Genomic DNA, 7,561 nt, shown 5'->3' with positions numbered 1-7,561 from the left:
CTTGCTAGTGGATTTAGTACCCATCCATGTTTTCTGTAGATGGGTGGTGTCTATCGACGCCAACATAAAAGTGTTGACAGCTGCTATGAATCACTTTGAAAAAGAAAAGTGTGGGTGAAATAAATTTGCTCAAGGCTCAAATTTGGAGGTGAATTTCAAGTGGTTTTGCTGCCAGGGAAAAATTTGCAAACTACCGCGAATTCTGCAGTTCATCAAATCATTTTTTGGACCGCGCCAGAAACGATCACGCGCCCAAGACCATCGCTCTTCAACTATTCGGCATTTTAACTCGTGGCATCAAAATTGATGCTAATTGATGTAGACACAAAAATTTGTGTTTTTTCGATGTGAAAGTTCACAAATTTATTTCAGGGCAAAAGCGTACGGGAGGAAACTCACATCCACTATTAAATGAATAAAACAGGGTATCTGTCAAGCTCAGATATCGGGAATATGAATTCTTTTATTTCCCCTACTTAGAGAAAGACCAAGAAGGTGAGAAATGCATGGGAGAATTTTGAGGTCTGGACTAAGAGGGTTTTCGGTGGCAAAATAGGCGACAATTTGCTGGATCTACGAATACGTGGCTATTTCCTGAGAGTAATATAAAGTAGAGAAAGAATAGAGAGTTTATGGATAATGTGAGCATTAGAGATGATTCCAGTTGTTGATAAGGCACATACACCTCCACTCCCTCACTGACATGATCTGTCTGTCATTGGCACCTGGCAGTGTTGGCCCAACCTGGCATTTTTTTGCGCCTAAAAATCACATCCATATGCAGTAACCCCCAAGTGTGACAGTAACTAGTGTGAACTGAAATGGACATGGGGAGCAGATTCTGGGGTGACTTGTCATAGCTCGGAATTAGGGGTAAATAGACAATAGAATAGGGGTATAGAGAATAGAATTAGGGTGATACGGTTCCCGATGTGGTGGCTGAAGAAATAAAAATATGTACAGCCGGGCTGAAGGAAACAGATGATGTGGAATTGATGATTAGTTGGCGAAGGTCGCATGGGAAATAGCAGAAGCTCTGGTAACACGTCGCTATGGTGCACAACTATAAAAAAGGCTTCACTAGATGATCAATCTATGGGTATTTGTGGCATTTAAGTGTTAACATTGGGCGGGATATTTCCTCTCACTCCAATAGGAATCTCAGAATCTCCAGTGTTCATCATAATAGTTTCAGTTCAGTTTGCTGTGAAGAGTTTAAAAATGAGGTTTGTTCTCTAAAGTTACAGACTTCTCTCTGTGAAGTACGAGGAATCCATTAGGTTGACTATCTGTTAAATATCAGTTTATATGAAACTAACACGCTACGCGACTGTGAATAACTTGTTCCGACCCTCCTCAGGTGCCGTCAGGTATCCTAGTAGGTGAGTCCTGGGCGCGGTCTATATCCAACAGTTAATAATTACAGGACTCAACTCTCATAACTGATCAGAAAACGTTTCTGATTTCAGCACACATAACTGCTACAGCAGATTCTACCACAGGGAACATCACAGAGGGACAGCGTGGCTTAGTCTATTCACTTCACTTTATTCCTGTACAACGCCTCGTAAGCTTATTGAAGTGAAGGAAGGCATCTTTTAATATTATGTTATTCACCGATTCGTAGAGACGTCCGATCAGGCGGTGGTATTACTGGTATTCGAATTACTTGAGAGAAAAAAGAAACCAGTGATAGTGAAAACACCCGCGCCCTCTCAGATATATAATCAATTAAATAATATCTCAATATACGCCCCGTGAACCAAATCAATAAATCACTGATTACGTGCATGTCGCTGTAATACAGTTTGTATATTAAACTGCTCCACAAAAAATTAATTCAGTAGAGGATTTCGTGTATGTCTCCTCCGGCACCTATTCCCCTAAAAATGTATCATTTCTTTACATGTGAAGTCAATTGCAGATGTTTCACTAGAGAGATAATAATTGTCAAGCAGTTGGAGATCTCCAGGCTCCCATCCTCATCATCCTGCAAATATATATGTTCGAACCCATTCCCATTGGGAGAATGACTCTTGCTGTGGTTCTCTATAGATAAATAATAACCGTCGATCACTTCCTGTTGTCACGGAGAAAAGTATAGGGAAGTTGAATCTTCGCCTCATGCGCACTGGGTCTGTAGCTCCGTAACTGATCTGTGACAATGTACAAAGGAGATGAAATACTAATTAAATATTTCAGATAGGGCTCATATTTTCGCATGTGTAGGTTATTTTTACATCCCACTTAAAACCATTTCATAAAGTCTCTGGGTGGCCCTTTTTTTATTTGATAGTGATAAATGAATTGGAGTCAATGGGTGTTTTTTTCCCATTGTGTTTTTTGCTTATTCATCAATTAATTCGGAGTGATGAGAACTACTTGATCCGCCGGGACAAATAACACTGACACAATCTCAAGTATAATACTGTAAATTCGCTGGTGGAAGAAAAATACATTTCTAAATTCTAATTCTTAATAATGCTTTTTCTCAAATAAACACAGATTTCCCCATCAACAAAGCATACCTTGCCAAAATGTCCTGTCTCCTGCTGCTTGGTGCATTCTTCTGAACATAACAGACCATTTTGCGAAAAATCTTTCTCAATTCTCAAGGGAAAATACTTTGAATAAAAATATTTCTAATGCTTTAGTTAAATAAAATTGACATTTTGCCCAGTGTTTGTAAACGAGCCCCACTATATTAAGAAGGAAACATTTGTTGCATTTATTACAATCTGGCACATAACCTGGGGATGCCCTGTATTTAATTATAAAGAATGAACATGAAAGGGACAGTAACCCCATTCCCCGTGCCAATCAAACTGAATCCATTTTGATGAAGCAAGCTCATTACCTCAATGCAACTGGGACTCATCCTGGATCTCTATTGGGCAAAATAGCAAAGTCAAAAATTATGTGAACTGTACCCAAATATGTGAATAATTAATAAACCAAATGGATCGGTATCTGAGGTAAAGCTTTCAACATTTAACATAAAATGTATTATCAAAAAAAAAAGACAAAATGTACAAAAAGTGGCATCATAAAACACACTAGAGAAGGTCTCAATGTAGTAATAAATAAGTGGCACATGGTAAAACTGAGTGAATAGATAGAAAATAAATCATTAGAATACAGTGGAATATAAGCTTGAGTCAATGGCAAGAACAATTCTACAAGGCAGTTAGCTTATTATCTTAATAAACTATGGAAACTATCAGCAATTGGTTTCTATGGATTGACTACAACTAACCCCAGTTCACGTTGTTCAAGTTTTAATACATAGCCCGCACTCTGTTTTCTTAAATGTCTCACCTGTGTGTGCCAAACACACTCAGTATCTGGGCCTAATGGTACAGTGGTTTCTGAGACAAATCCCCATAAATTCAGCAAGTGCTTCTTTTCCCACACAGGAGTAATTAGGAACCGGCTCCCTGGATCCAGATAATATCTGTAAATATACTCTTGTATAGCCCTTCCGAAGGTCTGCCACAGGAATCATATTGTCAGGGAGCCGGAGCTCCCTCCAGGGAGTTGTCTGGATCAAGGAGGAAGCCCTCTTGAGGAAAACAAGGCGCGGTATCCAAAGGGTTAAACGGAGAATAGGTCAGGATCGAGGCAAGAGTTTCACAGAGCAGGCAGAATACATCAAAGTCCAAAGCTCCCAGGCAGAAGGTCAGGATATCAGGCAGGAAACAATATTTAGGCAATGCAGTGAGCACACCAGGGAAACCGGATGATGATCGCTTCAGGAAGTAATTCCTATTCCTTGGTGCGCACATTGCTGGCGTCTTAGTGGCAGTTTTTACTTATTTTCATTAATCTTGGCGCCATTTGTTCTAAGTCATTGATAGTCTCTTGCGCCGAGACGTCGGCGCGCTGACAGGGTCATCGCCCGGCGCGCTACCCCAGCTCGTGATGAACGGACGTGCGCGGCACGAATTGACCGCGCCCGCCTTTTGGGAGCGATCGCCGGCGAAGGATGGACGCGCGCGCCTGCTGTCGGTGAGCGTATACTGGGCCTAGCTGCCGCGTGTGCTCGATCGTTTACAGTACGCCCCCCATTACGGGGGGCGCTCTGGACCACCAGGATTGGCTTCTGGGGAAAACTTGAGAATGGAAACTCCCTACAACCAGACGAGGAGCTGAACATGCAACCGGAGTGTGTCCTTCCCAGGAGCATTCTTCAGGGCCAAACCCTTCCGTATACTGAATGAGTACTGAGGGACCCTCTATGAGATTCTGGAGTCTAGGGTTTTTCCACCTCGTACTTCGGTTGAACCTCACACTGAGATTGGCAAGGAGGAGGAGACTGACCGGCCAGAATGAACCGGTTTGGTATGGCGGGTTATCACGCAGAGACACGTGGAACGGTTGGGGATTCTCATCTCTGGTGGAAGCTGGAGTCTGACCAGCCACAGGGTTGATTAATCTTCCAAGATGGGGAAAATGGTCCCACGAATTTGGACCCAACTTGGGAGTGGTAATTTCAACCGGATTATTCCTGAAGAGAGCCAGACATTATCCACCCACCTTGTGTAGAGAGGAGAGGATCTTCCCGACGACGAGACTCCGCCGAAGTCTTTGAACAAGAGCAGACTCTTCTCGTAAGGTTCAACTTGGTGCCCGCCAAATAGCAGACATATGGGCTGCGGAGATCGTCATCAGCCGGGCGTCAGATCACGTCACAGTCTGGGGAAAAGCTTGAGGATGCCCGACATTCACCCGACATGAACGAGACGCTTTGCCTGTACAGGAATGACAAGCATTTATTATGAGCGAATTCCGCCCATAGGGGAGGAGATCTACGCATCACTGGCAGAGGGATACGTGTTCTCAGAACTGCTCCAGGGCTTGGTTGACACGCTTCAAGACTGCACCACTTCCGTTCGGGTGGTTATGCAGAATTGAAAGAACATGAAAAGAATCAATTCCGCAGGTCTTTGCATTACGGAAACGCAGAAACTGTGGCAGTAAACATGGGTGCCTCTATCGCGAGACGATTCCAACGGGACACGCATGCAGGCGGAAGATGATACTCGGATAAAAGCTGGGACAAAACTCCAACCGCGAGAGGGCAACTTCTTCAGAGGGATGAATGGGCCATTTTGGGAGAAGCGTATCATAAACAACCGCGATCACATGTTATTTCCCAACCGAGGGAGGAAGTTCGGACGAATAAGTCCATAGAAGAGGTGCGTCCATGGACGAAGGGTACTCGCAAAGCTGTATACAACCGCCACTGGGGCGGGAATGGCTAGCTTAGCAAGTGGCGCAAACATTACACAGAGCAGCCACAAAAGTCCTTCTAACATCTTGCGGATATCAGGCCACCAACTAGGCGCCTCAAGAGTTCAGGGTCTTAGCCGAACACAAGAATGTCCGAGCTTGCCTGGAGCAGCTGGGTTTGTTGCAGGATGGCCAGGCGAAGTTGCTGGAGGGACGAAGCCATGCCAATCGGAGTCATCTTGAGAGGCCGAGGACTGCCCAGCCAGAATCTGGTCGGTATAAAGTTGGGGATATAAGAAATGAGCAATTGAGTTGTCTTGCAACTCGTGTGGAATGATTGTTCCTGTCTCTTACATGGGTCACGGTCCACCGGAGTGAGGCTACGAGACAGGCATCGCCTTTCCAGAATTTTTTGGAACCTGGGCGTAGTCAAAACAAAGTTAAATCGGCGAAAAGAAAAGGGCCCACCCTGCTTTGTCTAGGGGATTTGCCTCTTGGAGGACTGTATCGAACTCCAATTCTTGTGAATCAGTGAAATCTGGGATCGGAATTTCAGAACCCTCCAGGAGTGACGCCATTTCTTCAAGGGCAAGCTTGACTGCCAGAGTTTCGATTCCCGATCGTCTAATATTCTGCTCTGCGGATGAGAACCTTCTTGGGAAAACGCACAGGGTGCAATTATTCCCATCGAAGGAATGTTCGTCTGTTAGACAGGATAGCTTCCGGGCTCGACTTCAAGGAAGCATCAACTCGATTGCAAGAGGTAGTGCAATGGATTGGATGTCGAAGAACAGGAGCGGACGTGAAGGCCGTCTTTAAGACTGAAAGGCTTCTATAGCGATGGAGCGCCACGGCTGGTTTACCCCCTTTTCGGATGAGGGCAGGATAGGTGCAATGCGGAAAGAACCCCCGGATGGAGACTGTCGATAATAATTACAAATCGATGAATCTCTGGGCATTGCTTTTGGTACTCCAGGTGGGAGAAAGGCCATCTGATGGCCGACACTTTCACGGGTCCATCTCAATCCCTCTGGAGAGATAATGTATCCTATAGGAAGGGGATTCTTGGATTACCCGTCGAAAAACACTTCCTCCAACTTGCGAAGGAGAGAGTTCTTTCTAGACGAGAAGAGTACCTCATTCACCTGGGAGCGATAGACTTTAGGTCGCTTGGAAGATCAGGTATGTCGTCCAAGTATACGACTACCAACGCTTCCCTAGGAAGATCTCGGAAACACTCTTCAGGCAAACTCCTCGGAAGACGGCAAGGGGCATTGCCATAGGCCGAAGGGCATAACGAGAATATTCATAGTGCCCATCCGAGGTGTTGAATGCCGTCTTCCATTCGTCACCCTCACCGGATGCGAATGAGGTTGTAGGCCCCCGGAGATCCTCACTTGGAAGAAAAATCTTGGCCCCTTTCAGCTGGGTCAAAGAGCTGGCAATCAGGGGCAAGAGGGTATCTGTTTTTCGGTGATCTTATTCAGACCCGATAGTCTAAAAGTCAAGGCCGAAGGCCGGTGCCGTCCTTACTTGCTCCACGAAGAAGAACCCAGCCCTGCAGAGAGTGGGTAGAGAGCGGATAAACCCCCGCTGGAGATGTTTTCTCTGATGTACTCCTTCATAGCGGGCTAGTCCCTCTGCAGGAGATGAGGAGGGTAGGTGCGCCCTCTGGGGGCATAGTCGCAGGAGGGAGTTCAACCGGACAGTCCGTAGGAGCGATGGTGGTGCGGGAAGGGAAGCTCTGCAAGACTTTTTAACCAAGAAACAATCGAAATCCCCTTGTAAGGGAGGCAAAGTCTTTTAATTCCGCAGCAGGAGACATTCACCTTCTCGAGGGGTTTTTGGCGGAAATGCAATGTTGCAGGCAAATAAACTCCAACGAAGATCCTGCCGATGGACAGTCTATGGTGGGGTTATGCCAGACGTAACCATGGACACCCCAATACTCACTGGAGTAGAAGGACAGGGGATGATGAAGAATGGAAGAGTTTTTCTTGATGCAGGCGCCCCAACTTGTACAGACTGACGTTCCGCCGTGAACTTTGTGACGAATATCAAACTGCAGGGGTTTGTCAATCTATGGCAGTTTAATTCGCCAGGGGCAGAAGACAATGGAAGTCAGAGAAATCTTCATCGTTCCGGCAAAAAGGCATCCATGAATTGCCATCCGCTCCCGGAGTCGACGGAAGGCTTTCGAGATAGACTACTTGCCAGGGTGAATCTGCAACTAGGAAGGAGAAGCCTGCGTGAATTTTCTTGATTACTGTCTCGGAGAGAACGCTCTGAGTGATTGCCCGCCTCATAAGAAACTGCAAAGACATGACCT

Source organism: Xenopus laevis, chromosome 7L (genome assembly GCF_017654675.1).
Source record: "Xenopus laevis strain J_2021 chromosome 7L, Xenopus_laevis_v10.1, whole genome shotgun sequence".
Lineage (NCBI taxonomy): Eukaryota > Metazoa > Chordata > Amphibia > Anura > Pipidae > Xenopus > Xenopus laevis.
The sequence above is the reverse complement of the archived record's forward strand: the minus strand, read 5'-3'. Positions refer to the sequence as shown.